The sequence below is a fragment of the Engystomops pustulosus genome, chromosome 9 (genome assembly GCF_040894005.1).
Source record: "Engystomops pustulosus chromosome 9, aEngPut4.maternal, whole genome shotgun sequence".
Classification (NCBI taxonomy): Eukaryota; Metazoa; Chordata; class Amphibia; order Anura; family Leptodactylidae; genus Engystomops; species Engystomops pustulosus.
In genome coordinates this window covers 62,771,638-62,788,643 of record NC_092419.1, presented here as the reverse complement: position 1 = coordinate 62,788,643, position 17,006 = coordinate 62,771,638, and the positions used below count along the sequence as shown (strand labels likewise).

The window sequence follows — 17,006 nt, the reverse complement described above, 5'->3', positions numbered from 1 at the left end:
TGGTACTTGCCAAGCCTTAAGCTGCATTGCTGCTGCGATCTGGCGAGAGCAGGCACATTCAGCTTAGAATGGCCATTGACAGCAGTTGTTCAATTTGAACCTTCTTCTACTATCTTATATAGAAACTAACACAATTTTCAGGTTCAAAAAGGTCACCAGAACTTGGGATTCCAAGCCAGTCTCCCATGCTGGTACTTGCCAAGCCTTAAGCTGCATTGCTGCTGCAATCTGACAAGTGCAGGCACATTCAGCTTAGAATGGCTGTTGACAGCAGCTGTTCAATTTGAACCTTCTTTTGCTATCTCATAGAGAAACTAACACAATTTTCAGGTTCAAAAAGGTCAACGGAACTTGGGATTCCCAGCCAGTCTCCCATGCTGGTACTTGCCAAGCCTTAAGCTGCATTGCTGCTGCGATCTGACGAGAGCAGGCACATTCAGCTTAGAATGGCCATTGACTGCAGTTGTTCAATTTGAACCTTCTTCTACTATCTCATATAGAAACTAACACAATTTTCAGGTTCAAAAAGGTCACTAGAACTTGGGATTCCAAGCCAGTCTCCCATGCTGGTACTTGCCAAGCCTTAAGCTGCATCGCTGCTGCGATCTGACAAGAGCACGCACATTCAGCTTAGAATGGCCGTTGACAGCAGCTGTTCAATTTGAACCTTCTTTTACTATCTCATAGAGAAACTAACACAATTTTCAGGTTCAAAAAGGGCAACGGAACTTGGGATTCCCAGCCAGTCTCCCATGCTGGTACTTGCCAAGCCTTATGCTGCATTGCTGCTGCGATCTGGCGAGAGCAGGCACATTCAGCTTAGAATGGCCATTGACAGCAGTTGTTCAATTTGAACCTTCTTTTGCTATCTCATAGAGAAACTAACACAATTTTCAGGTTCAAAAAGGTCACCAGAACTTGGGATTCCAAGCCAGTCTCCCATGCTGGTACTTGCCAAGCCTTAAGCTGCATTGCTGCTGCGATCTGACAAGAGCACGCACATTCAGCTTAGAATGGCCGTTGACAGCAGCTGTTCAATTTGAACCTTCTTTTACTATCTCATAAAGAAACTAACACATTTTCAGGTTCTAAAAGGTCAACAGAACTTGGGATTCCCAGCCAGTCTCCCATGCTGGTACTTGCCAAGCCTTAAGCTGCATTGCTGCTGCGATCTGACGAGAGCAGGCACATTCAGCTTAGAATGGCCGTTGACAGCAGCTGTTCAATTTGAACCTTCTTTTACTATCTCATAGAGAAACTAACACAATTTTCAGGTTCAAAAAGGTCAACGGAACTTGGGATTCCCAGCCAGTCTCCCATGCTGGTACTTGCCAAGCCTTAAGCTGCATTGCTGCTGCGATCTGACGAGAGCAGCGCATTCAGCTTAGAATGGCCGTTGACAGCAGCTGTTCAATTTGAACCTTCTTTTACTATCTCATAGAGAAACTAACACATTTTCAGGTTCAAAAAGGTCAACGGAACTTGAAATTCCCAGCCAGTCTCCCATGCTGGTACTTGCCAAGCCTTAAGTTGCATTGCTGCTGCGATCTGACGAGAGCAGGCAAATTCAGCTTAGAATGGCCGTTGACAGCAGCTGTTCAATTTGAACCTTCTTTTGCTATCTCATAGAGAAACTAACACAATTTTCAGGTTCAAAACGGTCAACGGAACTTGGGATTCCCAGCCAGTCTCCCATGCTGGTACTTGCCAAGCCTTAAGCTGCATTGCTGCTGCAATCTGACGAGAGCAGGCACATTCAGCTTAGAATTGCCGTTGACAGCAGCTATTCAATTTGAACCTTCTTTTACTATCTCATAGAGAAACTAACACAATTTTCAGGTTCAAAAAGGTCAACAGAACTTGGGATTCCCAGCCAGTCTCCCATGCTGGTACTTGCCAAGCCTTAAACTGCATCGCTGCTGCGATCTGAAAAGAGCACACACATTCAGCTTAGAATGGCCATTGACAGCAGTTGTTCAATTTGAACCTTCTTCTACTATCTCATAGAGAAACTAACACAATTTTCAGGTTCAAAAAGGTCAACGGAACTTGGGATTCCCAGCCAGTCTCCCATGCTGGTACTTGCCAAGCCTTAAGCTGCATTGCTGCTGCGATCTGACGAGAGCAGGCACATTCAGCTTAGAATGGCCATTGACAGCAGCTGTTCAATTTGAACCTTCTTTTGCTATCTCATAGAGAAACTAACACAATTTTCAGGTTCAAAAAGTTCACCAGAACTTGGGATTCCAAGCCATTCTCCCATGCTGGTACTTGCCAAGCCTTAAGCTGCATCGCTGCTGCGATCTGACAAGAGCACGCACATTCAGCTTAGAATGGCCGTTGACAGCAGCTGTTCAATTTGAACCTTCTTTCACTATCTCATAGAGAAACTAACACATTTTCAGGTTCAAAAAGGTCAACAGAACTTGGGATTCCCAGCCAGTCTCCCATGCTGGTACTTGCCAAGCCTTAAGCTGCATTGCTGCTGCGATCTGACGAGAGCAGGCACATTCAGCTTAGAATGGCCGTTGACAGCAGCTGTTCAATTTGAACCTTCTTTTACTATCTCATAGAGAAACTAACACAATTTTCAGGTTCAAAAAGGTCAACGGAACTTGGGATTCCCAGCCAGTCTCCCATGCTGGTACTTGCCAAGCCTTAAGCTGCATTGCTGCTGCGATCTGACGAGAGCAGGCACATTCAGCTTAGAATGGCCGTTGACAGCAGCTGTTCAATTTGAACCTTCTTTTACTATCTCATAGAGAAACTAACACAATTTTCAGGTTCAAAAAAGTCACCAGAACTTGGGATTCCCAGCCAGTCTCCCATGCTGGTACTTGCCAAGCCTTAAGCTGCATCGCTGCTGCGATCTGACAAGAGCACGCACATTCAGCTTAGAATGGCCGTTGACAGCAGCTGTTCAATTTGAACCTTCTTTTACTATCTCATAGAGAAACTAACACAATTTTCAGGTTCAAAAAGGTCAACGGAACTTGGGATTCCCAGCCAGTCTCCCATGCTGGTACTTGCCAAGCCTTAAGCTGCATTGCTGCTGCGATCTGACGAGAGCAGGCACATTCAGCTTAGAATGGCCATTGACAGCAGTTGTTCAATTTGAACCTTCTTCTACTATCTCATATAGAAACTAACACAATTTTCAGGTTCAAAAAGGTCACCAGAACTTGGGATTCCAAGCCAGTCTCCCATGCTGGTACTTGCCAAGCCTTAAGCTGCATCGCTGCTGCGATCTGACAAGAGCACGCACATTCAGCTTAGAATGGCCGTTGACAGCAGCTGTTCAATTTGAACCTTCTTTTACTATCTCATAGAGAAACTAACACAATTTTCAGGTTCAAAAAGTGCAACGGAACTTGGGATTCCCAGCCAGTCTCCCATGCCGGTACTTGCCAAGCCTTAAGCTGCATTGCTGCTGCGATCTGGCGAGAGCAGGCACATTCAGCTTAGAATGGCCATTGACAGCAGTTGTTCAATTTGAACCTTCTTCTACTATCTTATATAGAAACTAACACAATTTTCAGGTTCAAAAAGGTCACCAGAACTTGGGATTCCCAGCCAGTCTCCCATGCTGGTACATGCCAAGCCTTAAGCTGCATTGCTGCTGCGATCTGGCGAGAGCAGGCACATTCAGCTTAGAATGGCCATTGACAGCAGTTGTTCAATTTGAACCTTCTTCTACTATCTCATAGAGAAACTAACACAATTTTCAGGTTCAAAAAGGTCACCAGAACTTGGGATTCCCAGCCAGTCTCCCATGCTGGTACTTGCCAAGCCTTAAGCTGCATCGCTGCTGCGATCTGAGAAGAGCACGCACATTCAGCTTAGAATTGCCGTTGACAGCAGCTTTTCAATTTGAACCTTCTTTTACTATCTCATACAGAAACTAACACAATTTTCAGGTTCAAAAAAGTCACCAGAACTTGGGATTCCCAGCCAGTCTCCCATGCTGGTACTTGCCAAGCCTTAAGCTGCATCGCTGCTGCGATCTGACAAGAGCACGCACATTCAGCTTAGAATGGCCGTTGACAGAAACTGTTCAATTTGAACCTTCTTTTACTATCTCATAGAGAAACTAACACAATTTTCAGGTTCAAAAAGATCAACGGAACTTGGGATTCCCAGCCAGTCTCCCATGCTGGTACTTGCCAAGCCTTAAGCTGCATTGCTGCTGCGATCTGACAAGAGCAGGTACATTCAGCTTAGAATGGCCGTTGACAGCAGCATTTCAAATTGAACCTTCTTTTACTATCTCATAGAGAAACCAAAACAATTTTCAAGTTCAAAAACGTCAACAGAACTTGGGATTCCCAGCCAGTCTCCCATGCTGGAACTTGCCAAGCCTTAAGCTGTATCGCTGCTGCGATCTGACAAGAGCACGCACATTCAGCTTAGAATGGCCGTTGACAGCAGCTGTTCAATTTGAACCTTCTTTTACTATCTCATAGAGAAACTAACACAATTTTCAGGTTCAAAAAGGTCAACGGAACTTGGGATTCCCAGCCAGTCTCCCATGCTGGTACTTGCCAAGCCTTAAGCTGCATTGCTGCTGCGATCTGACGAGAGCAGGCACATTCAGCTTAGAATGGCCATTGACAGCAGTTGTTCAATTTGAACCTTCTTCTACTATCTCATATAGAAACTAACACAATTTTCAGGTTCAAAAAGGTCACCAGAACTTGGGATTCCAAGCCAGTCTCCCATGCTGGTACTTGCCAAGCCTTAAGCTGCATCGCTGCTGCGATCTGACAAGAGCACGCACATTCAGCTTAGAATGGCCGTTGACAGCAGCTGTTCAATTTGAACCTTCTTTTACTATCTCATAGAGAAACTAACACAATTTTCAGGTTCAAAAAGGGCAACGGAACTTGGGATTCCCAGCCAGTCTCCCATGCTGGTACTTGCCAAGCCTTAAGCTGCATTGCTGCTGCGATCTGGCGAGAGCAGGCACATTCAGCTTAGAATGGCCATTGACAGCAGTTGTTCAATTTGAACCTTCTTCTACTATCTTATATAGAAACTAACACAATTTTCAGGTTCAAAAAGGTCACCAGAACTTGGGATTCCCAGCCAGTCTCCCATGCTGGTACATGCCAAGCCTTAAGCTGCAGTGCTGCTGCGATCTGGCGAGAGCAGGCACATTCAGCTTAGAATGGCCATTGACAGCAGTTGTTCAATTTGAACCTTCTTCTACTATCTCATAGAGAAACTAACACAATTTTCAGGTTCAAAAAGGTCACCAGAACTTGGGATTCCCAGCCAGTCTCCCATGCTGGTACTTGCCAAGCCTTAAGCTGCATCGCTGCTGCGATCTGAGAAGAGCACGCACATTCAGCTTAGAATTGCCGTTGACAGCAGCTTTTCAATTTGAACCTTCTTTTACTATCTCATACAGAAACTAACACAATTTTCAGGTTCAAAAAGGTCAACGGAATTTGGGATTCACAGCCAGTCTCCCATGCTGGTACTTGCCAAGCCTTAAGCTGCATCACTGCTGCGATCTGACAAGAGCACGCACATTCAGCTTAGAATGGCCGTTGACAGCAGCTGTTCAATTTGAACCTTCTTTTACTATCTCATAGAGAAACTAACACATTTTCAGGTTCAAAAAGGTCAACAGAACTTGGGATTCCCAGCCAGTCTCCCATGCTGGTACTTGCCAAGCCTTAAGCTGCATTGCTGCTGCGATCTGACGAGAGCAGGCACATTCAGCTTAGAATGGCCGTTGACAGCAGCTGTTCAATTTGAAACCTCTTTTACTATCTCATAGAGATAGTAAAACAATTTTCAGGTTCAAAAAAGTCACCAGAACTTGGGATTCCCAGCCAGTCTCCCATGCTGGTACTTGCCAAGCCTTAAGCTGCATCGCTGCTGCGATCTGACAAGAGCATGCACATTCAGCTTAGAATGGCCGTTGACAGCAGCTGTTCAATTTGAACCTTCTTTTACTATCTCATAGAGAAACTAACACAATTTTCAGGTTCAAAAAGGTCAACGGAACTTGGGATTCCCAGCCAGTCTCCCATGCTGGTACTTGCCAAGCCTTAAGCTGCATTGCTGCTGCGATCTGACAAGAGCAGGCACATTCAGCTTAGAATGGCAGTTGACAGCAGCATTTCAAATTGAACCTTCTTTTACTATCTCATAGAGAAACCAAAACAATTTTCAAGTTCAAAAACGTCAACAGAACTTGGGATTCGCAGCCAGTCTCCCATGCTGGAACTTGCCAAGCCTTAAGCTGCATCGCTGCTGCGATCTGACAAGAGCACGCACATTCAGCTTAGAATGGCCGTTGACAGCAGCTGTTCAATTTGAACCTTCTTTTACTATCTCATAGAGAAACTAACACAATTTTCAGGTTCAAAAAGGGCAACGGAACTTGGGATTCCCCGCCAGTCTCCCATGCTGGTACTTGCCAAGCCTTAAGCTGCATTGCTGCTGCGATCTGGCGAGAGCAGGGACATTCAGCTTAGAATGGCCATTGACAGCAGTTGTTCAATTTGAACCTTCTTCTACTATCTTATATAGAAACTAACACAATTTTCAGGTTCAAAAAGGTCACCAGAACTTGGGATTCCAAGCCAGTCTCCCATGCTGGTACTTGCCAAGCCTTAAGCTGCATCGCTGCTGCGATCTGACAAGAGCACGCACATTCAGCTTAGAATGGCCGTTGACAGCAGCTGTTCAATTTGAACCTTCTTTTACTATCTCATAGAGAAACTAACACATTTTCAGGTTCAAAAAGGTCAACAGAACTTGGGATTCCCAGCCAGTCCCCCATGCTGGTACTTGCCAAGCCTTAAGCTGCATTGCTGCTGCGATCTGACGAGAGCAGGCACATTCAGCTTAGAATGGCCGTTGACAGCAGCTGTTCAATTTGAACCTTCTTTTACTATCTCATAGAGAAACTAACACAATTTTCAGGTTCAAAAAAGTCACCAGAACTTGGGATTCCCAGCCAGTCTCCCATGCTGGTACTTGCCAAGCCTTAAGCTGCATCGCTGCTGCGATCTGACAAGAGCATGCACATTCAGCTTAGAATGGCCGTTGACAGCAGCTGTTCAATTTGAACCTTCTTTTACTATCTCATAGAGAAACTAACACAATTTTCAGGTTCAAAAAGGTCAACGGAACTTGGGATTCCCAGCCAGTCTCCCATGCTGGTACTTGCCAAGCCTTAAGCTGCATTGCTGCTGCGATCTGACAAGAGCAGGCACATTCAGCTTAGAATGGCAGTTGACAGCAGCATTTCAAATTGAACCTTCTTTTACTATCTCATAGAGAAACCAAAACAATTTTCAAGTTCAAAAACGTCAACAGAACTTGGGATTCGCAGCCAGTCTCCCATGCTGGAACTTGCCAAGCCTTAAGCTGCATCGCTGCTGCGATCTGACAAGAGCACGCACATTCAGCTTAGAATGGCCGTTGACAGCAGCTGTTCAATTTGAACCTTCTTTTACTATCTCATAGAGAAACTAACACAATTTTCAGGTTCAAAAAGGGCAACGGAACTTGGGATTCCCCGCCAGTCTCCCATGCTGGTACTTGCCAAGCCTTAAGCTGCATTGCTGCTGCGATCTGGCGAGAGCAGGGACATTCAGCTTAGAATGGCCATTGACAGCAGTTGTTCAATTTGAACCTTCTTCTACTATCTTATATAGAAACTAACACAATTTTCAGGTTCAAAAAGGTCACCAGAACTTGGGATTCCAAGCCAGTCTCCCATGCTGGTACTTGCCAAGCCTTAAGCTGCATCGCTGCTGCGATCTGACAAGAGCACGCACATTCAGCTTAGAATGGCCGTTGACAGCAGCTGTTCAATTTGAACCTTCTTTTACTATCTCATAGAGAAACTAACACATTTTCAGGTTCAAAAAGGTCAACAGAACTTGGGATTCCCAGCCAGTCCCCCATGCTGGTACTTGCCAAGCCTTAAGCTGCATTGCTGCTGCGATCTGACGAGAGCAGGCACATTCAGCTTAGAATGGCCGTTGACAGCAGCTGTTCAATTTGAACCTTCTTTTACTATCTCATAGAGAAACTAACACAATTTTCAGGTTCAAAAAGGTCAACGGAACTTGGGATTCCCAGCCAGTCTCCCATGCTGGTACTTGCCAAGCCTTAAGCTGCATTGCTGCTGCGATCTGACGAGAGCAGGCACATTCAGCTTAGAATGGCCATTGACAGCAGTTGTTCAATTTGAACCTTCTTCTACTATCTCATATAGAAACTAACACAATTTTCAGGTTCAAAAAGGTCACCAGAACTTGTGATTTCCAGCCAGTCTCCCATGGTGGTACTTGCCAAGCCTTAAGCTGCATCGCTGCTGCGATCTGGCAAGAGCACAGACATTCAGCTTAGAATGGCCGTTGACAGCAGTTGTTCAATTTGAACCTTCTTCTACTATCTCATAGAGAAACTAACACAGTTTTCAGGTTCAAAAAAGTCACCAGAACTTGGGATTCCCAGCCAGTCTCCCATGCTGGTACTTGCCAAGCCTTAAGCTGCATCGCTGCTGCGATCTGACAAGAGCACGCACATTCAGCTTAGAATGGCCGTTGACAGCAGCTGTTCAATTTGAACCTTCTTTTACTATCTCATAGAGAAACTAACACAATTTTCAGGTTCAAAAAGGTCAACGGAACTTGGGATTCCCAGCCAGTCTCCCATGCTGGTACTTGCCAAGCCTTAAGCTGCATTGCTGCTGCGATCTGACAAGAGCAGGCACATTCAGCTTAGAATGGCCGTTGACAGCAGCATTTCAAATTGAACCTTCTTTTACTATCTCATAGAGAAACTAAAACAATTTTCAAGTTCAAAAAGGTCAACAGAACTTGGGATTCCCAGCCAGTCTCCCATGCTGGAACTTGCCAAGCCTTAAGCTGCATCGCTGCTGCGATCTGACAAGAGCACGCACATTCAGCTTAGAATGGCCGTTGACAGCAGCTGTTCAATTTGAAAGTTCTTTTACTATCTCATAGAGAAACTAACACAATTTTCAGGTTCAAAAAGGGCAACGGAACTTGGGATTCCCAGCCAGTCTCCCATGCTGGTACTTGCCAAGCCTTAAGCTTCATTGCTGCTGCGATCTGGCGAGAGCAGGCACATTCAGCTTAGAATGGCCATTGACAGCAGTTGTTCAATTTGAACCTTCTTCTACTATCTTATATAGAAACTAACACAATTTTCAGGTTCAAAAAGGTCACCAGAACTAGGGATTCCAAGCCAGTCTCCCATGCTGGTACTTGCCAAGCCTTAAGCTGCATTGCTGCTTCGATCTGACGAGAGCAGGCACATTCAGCTTAGAATGGCCGTTGACAGCAGCTGTTCAATTTGAACCTTCTTTTACTATCTCATAGAGAAACTAACACAATTTCAGGTTCAAAAAGGTCAACAGAACTTGGGATTCCCAGCCAGTCTCCCATGCTGGTACTTGCCAAGCCTTAAGCTGCATTGCTGCTGCGATCTGACAAGAGCAGGCACATTCAGCTTAGAATGGCCATTGACAGCAGTTGCTCAATTTGAACCTTCTTCTACTATCTCATATAGAAACTAACACAATTTTCAGGTTCAAAAAGGTCACCAGAACTTGGGATTCCAAGCCAGTCTCCCATGCTGGTACTTGCCAAGCCTTAAGCTGCATCGCTGCTGCGATCTGACAAGAGCACGCACATTCAGCTTAGAATGGCCGTTGACAGCAGCTGTTCAATTTGAAAGTTCTTTTACTATCTCATAGAGAAACTAACACAATTTTCAGGTTCAAAAAGGGCAACAGAACTTGGGATTCCCAGCCAGTCTCCCATGCTGGTACTTGCCAAGCCTTAAGCTGCATTGCTGCTGCGATCTGGCAAGAGCAGGCACATTCAGCTTAGAATGGCCATTGACAGCAGTTGTTCAATTTGAACCTTCTTCTACTATCTTATATAGAAAATAACACAATTTTCAGGTTCAAAAAGGTCACCAGAACTTGGGATTCCAAGCCAGTCTCCCATGCTGGTACTTGCCAAGCCTTAAGCTGCATTGCTGCTGCAATCTGACAAGAGCAGGCACATTCAGCTTAGAATGGCCGTTGACAGCAGCTGTTCAATTTGAACCTTCTTTTGCTATCTCATAGAGAAACTAACACAATTTTCAGGTTCAAAAAGGTCACCAGAACTTGGGATTCCAAGCCAGTCTCCCATGCTGGTACTATGCCAAGCCTTAAGCTGCATCGCTGCTGCGAACTCACAAGAGCACGCACATTCAGCTTAGAATGGCCGTTGACAGCAGCTGTTCAATTTGAACCTTCTTTTACTATCTCATAGAGAAACTAACACATTTTCAGGTTCAAAAAGGTCAACAGAACTTGGGATTCCCAGCCAGTCTCCCATGCTGGTACTTGCCAAGCCTTAAGCTGCATTGCTGCTGCAATCTGACGAGAGCAGGCACATTCAGCTTAGAATGGCCGTTGACAGCAGCTGTTCAATTTGAACCTTCTTTTACTATCTCATAGAGAAACTAACACAATTTTCAGGTTCAAAAAGGTCAACGGAACTTGGGATTCCCAGCCAGTCTCCCACGCTGGTACTTGCCAAGCCTTAAGCTGCATTGCTGCTGCGATCTGACGAGAGCAGGCACATTCAGCTTAGAATGGCCATTGACAGCAGCTGTTCAATTTGAACCTTCTTTTGCTATCTCATAGAGAAACTAACACAATTTTCAGGTTCAAAAAGTTCACCAGAACTTGGGATTCCAAGCCATTCTCCCATGCTGGTACTTGCCAAGCCTTAAGCTGCATCGCTGCTGCGATCTGACAAGAGCACGCACATTCAGCTTAGAATGGCCGTTGACAGCAGCTGTTCAATTTGAACCTTCTTTCACTATCTCATAGAGAAACTAACACATTTTCAGGTTCAAAAAGGTCAACAGAACTTGGGATTCCCAGCCAGTCTCCCATGCTGGTACTTGCCAAGCCTTAAGCTGCATTGCTGCTGCGATCTGACGAGAGCAGGCACATTCAGCTTAGAATGGCCGTTGACAGCAGCTGTTCAATTTGAACCTTCTTTTACTATCTCATAGAGAAACTAACACAATTTTCAGGTTCAAAAAGGTCAACGGAACTTGGGATTCCCAGCCAGTCTCCCATGCTGGTACTTGCCAAGCCTTAAGCTGCATTGCTGCTGCGATCTGACGAGAGCAGGCACATTCAGCTTAGAATGGCCGTTGACAGCAGCTGTTCAATTTGAACCTTCTTTTACTATCTCATAGAGAAACTAACACAATTTTCAGGTTCAAAAAAGTCACCAGACCTTGGGATTCCCAGCCAGTCTCCCATGCTGGTACTTGCCAAGCCTTAAGCTGCATCGCTGCTGCGATCTGACAAGAGCACGCACATTCAGCTTAGAATGGCCGTTGACAGCAGCTGTTCAATTTGAACCTTCTTTTACTATCTCATAGAGAAACTAACACAATTTTCAGGTTCAAAAAGGTCAACGGAACTTGGGATTCCCAGCCAGTCTCCCATGCTGGTACTTGCCAAGCCTTAAGCTGCATTGCTGCTGCGATCTGACGAGAGCAGGCACATTCAGCTTAGAATGGCCATTGACAGCAGTTGTTCAATTTGAACCTTCTTCTACTATCTCATATAGAAACTAACACAATTTTCAGGTTCAAAAAGGTCACCAGAACTTGGGATTCCAAGCCAGTCTCCCATGCTGGTACTTGCCAAGCCTTAAGCTGCATCGCTGCTGCGATCTGACAAGAGCACGCACATTCAGCTTAGAATGGCCGTTGACAGCAGCTGTTCAATTTGAACCTTCTTTTACTATCTCATAGAGAAACTAACACAATTTTCAGGTTCAAAAAGGGCAACGGAACTTGGGATTCCCAGCCAGTCTCCCATGCTGGTACTTGCCAAGCCTTAAGCTGCATTGCTGCTGCGATCTGGCGAGAGCAGGCACATTCAGCTTAGAATGGCCATTGACAGCAGTTGTTCAATTTGAACCTTCTTCTACTATCTCATATAGAAACTAACACAATTTTCAGGTTCAAAAAGGTCACCAGAACTTGGGATTCCAAGCCAGTCTCCCATGCTGGTACTTGCCAAGCCTTAAGCTGCATCGCTGCTGCGATCTGACAAGAGCACGCACATTCAGCTTAGAATGGCCGTTGACAGCAGCTGTTCAATTTGAACCTTCTTTTACTATCTCATAGAGAAACTAACACAATTTTCAGGTTCAAAAAGGGCAACGGAACTTGGGATTCCCAGCCAGTCTCCCATGCTGGTACTTGCCAAGCCTTAAGCTGCATTGCTGCTGCGATCTGGCGAGAGCAGGCACATTCAGCTTAGAATGGCCATTGACAGCAGTTGTTCAATTTGAACCTTCTTCTACTATCTTATATAGAAACTAACACAATTTTCAGGTTCAAAAAGGTCACCAGAACTTGGGATTCCCAGCCAGTCTCCCATGCTGGTACATGCCAAGCCTTAAGCTGCATTGCTGCTGCGATCTGGCGAGAGCAGGCACATTCAGCTTAGAATGGCCATTGACAGCAGTTGTTCAATTTGAACCTTCTTCTACTATCTCATAGAGAAACTAACACAATTTTCAGGTTCAAAAAGGTCACCAGAACTTGGGATTCCCAGCCAGTCTCCCATGCTGGTACTTGCCAAGCCTTAAGCTGCATCGCTGCTGCGATCTGAGAAGAGCACGCACATTCAGCTTAGAATTGCCGTTGACAGCAGCTTTTCAATTTGAACCTTCTTTTACTATCTCATACAGAAACTAACACAATTTTCAGGTTCAAAAAAGTCACCAGAACTTGGGATTCCCAGCCAGTCTCCCATGCTGGTACTTGCCAAGCCTTAAGCTGCATCGCTGCTGCGATCTGACAAGAGCACGCACATTCAGCTTAGAATGGCCGTTGACAGAAGCTGTTCAATTTGAACCTTCTTTTACTATCTCATAGAGAAACTAACACAATTTTCAGGTTCAAAAAGATCAACGGAACTTGGGATTCCCAGCCAGTCTCCCATGCTGGTACTTGCCAAGCCTTAAGCTGCATTGCTGCTGCGATCTGACAAGAGCAGGCACATTCAGCTTAGAATGGCCGTTGACAGCAGCATTTCAAATTGAACCTTCTTTTACTATCTCATAGAGAAACCAAAACAATTTTCAAGTTCAAAAACGTCAACAGAACTTGGGATTCCCAGCCAGTCTCCCATGCTGGAACTTGCCAAGCCTTAAGCTGCATCGCTGCTGCGATCTGACAAGAGCACGCACATTCAGCTTAGAATGGCCGTTGACAGCAGCTGTTCAATTTGAACCTTCTTTTACTATCTCATAGAGAAACTAACACAATTTTCAGGTTCAAAAAGGTCAACGGAACTTGGGATTCCCAGCCAGTCTCCCATGCTGGTACTTGCCAAGCCTTAAGCTGCATTGCTGCTGCGATCTGACGAGAGCAGGCACATTCAGCTTAGAATGGCCATTGACAGCAGTTGTTCAATTTGAACCTTCTTCTACTATCTCATATAGAAACTAACACAATTTTCAGGTTCAAAAAGGTCACCAGAACTTGGGATTCCAAGCCAGTCTCCCATGCTGGTACTTGCCAAGCCTTAAGCTGCATCGCTGCTGCGATCTTACAAGAGCACGCACATTCAGCTTAGAATGGCCGTTGACAGCAGCTGTTCAATTTGAACCTTCTTTTACTATCTCATAGAGAAACTAACACAATTTTCAGGTTCAAAAAGGGCAACGGAACTTGGGATTCCCAGCCAGTCTCCCATGCTGGTACTTGCCAAGCCTTAAGCTGCATTGCTGCTGCGATCTGGCGAGAGCAGGCACATTCAGCTTAGAATGGCCATTGACAGCAGTTGTTCAAATTGAACCTTCTTCTACTATCTTATATAGAAACTAACACAATTTTCAGGTTCAAAAAGGTCACCAGAACTTGGGATTCCCAGCCAGTCTCCCATGCTGGTACATGCCAAGCCTTAAGCTGCATTGCTGCTGCGATCTGGCGAGAGCAGGCACATTCAGCTTAGAATGGCCATTGACAGCAGTTGTTCAATTTGAACCTTCTTCTACTATCTCAAAGAGAAACTAACACAATTTTCAGGTTCAAAAAGGTCACCAGAACTTGGGATTCCCAGCCAGTCTCCCATGCTGGTACTTGCCAAGCCTTAAGCTGCATCGCTGCTGCGATCTGAGAAGAGCACGCACATTCAGCTTAGAATTGCCGTTGACAGCAGCTTTTCAATTTGAACCTTCTTTTACTATCTCATACAGAAACTAACACAATTTTCAGGTTCAAAAAGGTCAACGGAATTTGGGATTCACAGCCAGTCTCCCATGCTGGTACTTGCCAAGCCTTAAGATGCATCACTGCTGCGATCTGACAAGAGCACGCACATTCAGCTTAGAATGGCCGTTGACAGCAGCTGTTCAATTTGAACCTTCTTTTACTATCTCATAGAGAAACTAACACATTTTCAGGTTCAAAAAGGTCAACAGAACTTGGGATTCCCAGCCAGTCTCCCATGCTGGTACTTGCCAAGCCTTAAGCTGCATTGCTGCTGCGATCTGACGAGAGCATGCACATTCAGCTTAGAATGGCCGTTGACAGCAGCTGTTCAATTTGAACCTTCTTTTACTATCTCATAGAGAAACTAACACAATTTTCAGGTTCAAAAAGGTCAACGGAACTTGGGATTCCCAGCCAGTCTCCCATGCTGGTACTTGCCAAGCCTTAAGCTGCATTGCTGCTGCGATCTGACAAGAGCAGGCACATTCAGCTTAGAATGGCAGTTGACAGCAGCATTTCAAATTGAACCTTCTTTTACTATCTCATAGAGAAACCAAAACAATTTTCAAGTTCAAAAACGTCAACAGAACTTGGGATTCGCAGCCAGTCTCCCATGCTGGAACTTGCCAAGCCTTAAGCTGCATCGCTGCTGCGATCTGACAAGAGCACGCACATTCAGCTTAGAATGGCCGTTGACAGCAGCTGTTCAATTTGAACCTTCTTTTACTATCTCATAGAGAAACTAACACAATTTTCAGGTTCAAAAAGGGCAACGGAACTTGGGATTCCCCGCCAGTCTCCCATGCTGGTACTTGCCAAGCCTTAAGCTGCATTGCTGCTGTGATCTGGCGAGAGCAGGGACATTCAGCTTAGAATGGCCATTGACAGCAGTTGTTCAATTTGAACCTTCTTCTACTATCTTATATAGAAACTAACACAATTTTCAGGTTCAAAAAGGTCACCAGAACTTGGGATTCCAAGCCAGTCTCCCATGCTGGTACTTGCCAAGCCTTAAGCTGCATCGCTGCTGCGATCTGACAAGAGCACGCACATTCAGCTTAGAATGGCCGTTGACAGCAGCTGTTCAATTTGAACCTTCTTTTACTATCTCATAGAGAAACTAACACATTTTCAGGTTCAAAAAGGTCAACAGAACTTGGGATTCCCAGCCAGTCCCCCATGCTGGTACTTGCCAAGCCTTAAGCTGCATTGCTGCTGCGATCTGACGAGAGCAGGCACATTCAGCTTAGAATGGCCGTTGACAGCAGCTGTTCAATTTGAACCTTCTTTTACTATCTCATAGAGAAACTAACACAATTTTCAGGTTCAAAAAGGTCAACGGAACTTGGGATTCCCAGCCAGTCTCCCATGCTGGTACTTGCCAAGCCTTAAGCTGCATTGCTGCTGCGATCTGACGAGAGCAGGCACATTCAGCTTAGAATGGCCATTGACAGCAGTTGTTCAATTTGAACCTTCTTCTACTATCTCATATAGAAACTAACACAATTTTCAGGTTCAAAAAGGTCACCAGAACTTGGGATTCCCAGCCAGTCTCCCATGGTGGTACTTGCCAAGCCTTAAGCTGCATCGCTGCTGCGATCTGACAAGAGCACACACATTCAGCTTAGAATGGCCGTTGACAGCAGTTGTTCAATTTGAACCTTCTTCTACTATCTCATAGAGAAACTAACACAGTTTTCAGGTTCAAAAAAGTCACCAGAACTTGGGATTCCCAGCCAGTCTCCCATGCTGGTACTTGCCAAGCCTTAAGCTGCATCGCTGCTGCGATCTGACAAGAGCACGCACATTCAGCTTAGAATGGCCGTTGACAGCAGCTGTTCAATTTGAACCTTCTTTTACTATCTCATAGAGAAACTAACACAATTTTCAGGTTCAAAAAGGTCAACGGAACTTGGGATTCCCAGCCAGTCTCCCATGCTGGTACTTGCCAAGCCTTAAGCTGCATTGCTGCTGCGATCTGACAAGAGCAGGCACATTCAGCTTAGAATGGCCGTTGACAGCAGCATTTCAAATTGAACCTTCTTTTACTATCTCATAGAGAAACTAAAACAATTTTCAAGTTCAAAAAGGTCAACAGAACTTGGGATTCCCAGCCAGTCTCCCATGCTGGAACTTGCCAAGCCTTAAGCTGCATCGCTGCTGCGATCTGACAAGAGCAGGCACATTCAGCTTAGAATGGCCGTTGACAGCAGCTGTTCAATTTGAACCTTCTTTTGCTATCTCATAGAGAAACTAACACAATTTTCAGGTTCAAAAAGGTCACCAGAACTTGGGATTCCAAGCCAGTCTCCCATGCTGGTACTATGCCAAGCCTTAAGGTGCATCGCTGCTGCGAACTCACAAGAGCACGCACATTCAGCTTAGAATGGCCGTTGACAGCAGCTGTTCAATTTGAACCTTCTTTTACTATCTCATAGAGAAACTAACACATTTTCAGGTTCAAAAAGGTCAACAGAACTTGGGATTCCCAGCCAGTCTCCCATGCTGGTACTTGCCAAGCCTTAAGCTGCATTGCTGCTGCAATCTGACGAGAGCAGGCACATTCAGCTTAGAATGGCCGTTGACAGCAGCTGTTCAATTTGAACCTTCTTTTACTATCTCATAGAGAAACTAACACAATTTTCAGGTTCAAAAAGGTCAACGGAACTTGGGATTCCCAGCCAGTCTCCCACGCTGGTACT

General features: G+C 45.2%; 37 pseudogenes; all 37 read right to left on the bottom strand.

Annotated features, from left to right (window-relative positions):
• Positions 1-339: 339 nt before the first annotated feature.
• Positions 340-458, bottom strand: LOC140082606 (5S ribosomal RNA; annotated as a pseudogene).
• Positions 459-1,094: 636 nt separating this feature from the next.
• LOC140079053 (5S ribosomal RNA) lies at positions 1,095-1,213 on the bottom strand (annotated as a pseudogene).
• A 70-nt stretch (positions 1,214-1,283) lies between these two features.
• On the bottom strand, positions 1,284-1,401 carry LOC140092241 (5S ribosomal RNA; annotated as a pseudogene).
• A 69-nt stretch (positions 1,402-1,470) lies between these two features.
• LOC140096240 (5S ribosomal RNA) lies at positions 1,471-1,589 on the bottom strand (annotated as a pseudogene).
• A 70-nt stretch (positions 1,590-1,659) lies between these two features.
• Positions 1,660-1,778, bottom strand: LOC140093593 (5S ribosomal RNA; annotated as a pseudogene).
• A 259-nt stretch (positions 1,779-2,037) lies between these two features.
• LOC140082605 (5S ribosomal RNA) lies at positions 2,038-2,156 on the bottom strand (annotated as a pseudogene).
• A 258-nt stretch (positions 2,157-2,414) lies between these two features.
• On the bottom strand, positions 2,415-2,533 carry LOC140079051 (5S ribosomal RNA; annotated as a pseudogene).
• Positions 2,534-2,603: 70 nt separating this feature from the next.
• On the bottom strand, positions 2,604-2,722 carry LOC140091023 (5S ribosomal RNA; annotated as a pseudogene).
• A 259-nt stretch (positions 2,723-2,981) lies between these two features.
• Positions 2,982-3,100, bottom strand: LOC140082604 (5S ribosomal RNA; annotated as a pseudogene).
• Positions 3,101-4,115: 1,015 nt separating this feature from the next.
• On the bottom strand, positions 4,116-4,234 carry LOC140089723 (5S ribosomal RNA; annotated as a pseudogene).
• A 259-nt stretch (positions 4,235-4,493) lies between these two features.
• On the bottom strand, positions 4,494-4,612 carry LOC140082603 (5S ribosomal RNA; annotated as a pseudogene).
• A 259-nt stretch (positions 4,613-4,871) lies between these two features.
• On the bottom strand, positions 4,872-4,990 carry LOC140096868 (5S ribosomal RNA; annotated as a pseudogene).
• Positions 4,991-5,626: 636 nt separating this feature from the next.
• On the bottom strand, positions 5,627-5,745 carry LOC140079050 (5S ribosomal RNA; annotated as a pseudogene).
• A 259-nt stretch (positions 5,746-6,004) lies between these two features.
• On the bottom strand, positions 6,005-6,123 carry LOC140098779 (5S ribosomal RNA; annotated as a pseudogene).
• A 636-nt stretch (positions 6,124-6,759) lies between these two features.
• LOC140082075 (5S ribosomal RNA) lies at positions 6,760-6,878 on the bottom strand (annotated as a pseudogene).
• A 259-nt stretch (positions 6,879-7,137) lies between these two features.
• Positions 7,138-7,256, bottom strand: LOC140098778 (5S ribosomal RNA; annotated as a pseudogene).
• Positions 7,257-7,892: 636 nt separating this feature from the next.
• LOC140082074 (5S ribosomal RNA) lies at positions 7,893-8,011 on the bottom strand (annotated as a pseudogene).
• Positions 8,012-8,081: 70 nt separating this feature from the next.
• Positions 8,082-8,200, bottom strand: LOC140082601 (5S ribosomal RNA; annotated as a pseudogene).
• A 448-nt stretch (positions 8,201-8,648) lies between these two features.
• LOC140088838 (5S ribosomal RNA) lies at positions 8,649-8,767 on the bottom strand (annotated as a pseudogene).
• A 636-nt stretch (positions 8,768-9,403) lies between these two features.
• Positions 9,404-9,522, bottom strand: LOC140094406 (5S ribosomal RNA; annotated as a pseudogene).
• Positions 9,523-10,348: 826 nt separating this feature from the next.
• On the bottom strand, positions 10,349-10,467 carry LOC140089568 (5S ribosomal RNA; annotated as a pseudogene).
• Positions 10,468-10,537: 70 nt separating this feature from the next.
• Positions 10,538-10,656, bottom strand: LOC140083542 (5S ribosomal RNA; annotated as a pseudogene).
• A 258-nt stretch (positions 10,657-10,914) lies between these two features.
• LOC140079049 (5S ribosomal RNA) lies at positions 10,915-11,033 on the bottom strand (annotated as a pseudogene).
• A 70-nt stretch (positions 11,034-11,103) lies between these two features.
• Positions 11,104-11,222, bottom strand: LOC140091011 (5S ribosomal RNA; annotated as a pseudogene).
• A 259-nt stretch (positions 11,223-11,481) lies between these two features.
• Positions 11,482-11,600, bottom strand: LOC140082600 (5S ribosomal RNA; annotated as a pseudogene).
• Positions 11,601-11,859: 259 nt separating this feature from the next.
• LOC140096867 (5S ribosomal RNA) lies at positions 11,860-11,978 on the bottom strand (annotated as a pseudogene).
• A 259-nt stretch (positions 11,979-12,237) lies between these two features.
• LOC140096866 (5S ribosomal RNA) lies at positions 12,238-12,356 on the bottom strand (annotated as a pseudogene).
• Positions 12,357-12,993: 637 nt separating this feature from the next.
• Positions 12,994-13,112, bottom strand: LOC140094027 (5S ribosomal RNA; annotated as a pseudogene).
• A 259-nt stretch (positions 13,113-13,371) lies between these two features.
• On the bottom strand, positions 13,372-13,490 carry LOC140082599 (5S ribosomal RNA; annotated as a pseudogene).
• A 259-nt stretch (positions 13,491-13,749) lies between these two features.
• Positions 13,750-13,868, bottom strand: LOC140096865 (5S ribosomal RNA; annotated as a pseudogene).
• Positions 13,869-14,504: 636 nt separating this feature from the next.
• Positions 14,505-14,623, bottom strand: LOC140091657 (5S ribosomal RNA; annotated as a pseudogene).
• Positions 14,624-14,693: 70 nt separating this feature from the next.
• Positions 14,694-14,812, bottom strand: LOC140098777 (5S ribosomal RNA; annotated as a pseudogene).
• Positions 14,813-15,448: 636 nt separating this feature from the next.
• LOC140082073 (5S ribosomal RNA) lies at positions 15,449-15,567 on the bottom strand (annotated as a pseudogene).
• A 70-nt stretch (positions 15,568-15,637) lies between these two features.
• LOC140082598 (5S ribosomal RNA) lies at positions 15,638-15,756 on the bottom strand (annotated as a pseudogene).
• A 448-nt stretch (positions 15,757-16,204) lies between these two features.
• LOC140088836 (5S ribosomal RNA) lies at positions 16,205-16,323 on the bottom strand (annotated as a pseudogene).
• A 70-nt stretch (positions 16,324-16,393) lies between these two features.
• On the bottom strand, positions 16,394-16,512 carry LOC140098282 (5S ribosomal RNA; annotated as a pseudogene).
• Positions 16,513-16,771: 259 nt separating this feature from the next.
• On the bottom strand, positions 16,772-16,890 carry LOC140089567 (5S ribosomal RNA; annotated as a pseudogene).
• Positions 16,891-17,006: the final 116 nt, after the last annotated feature.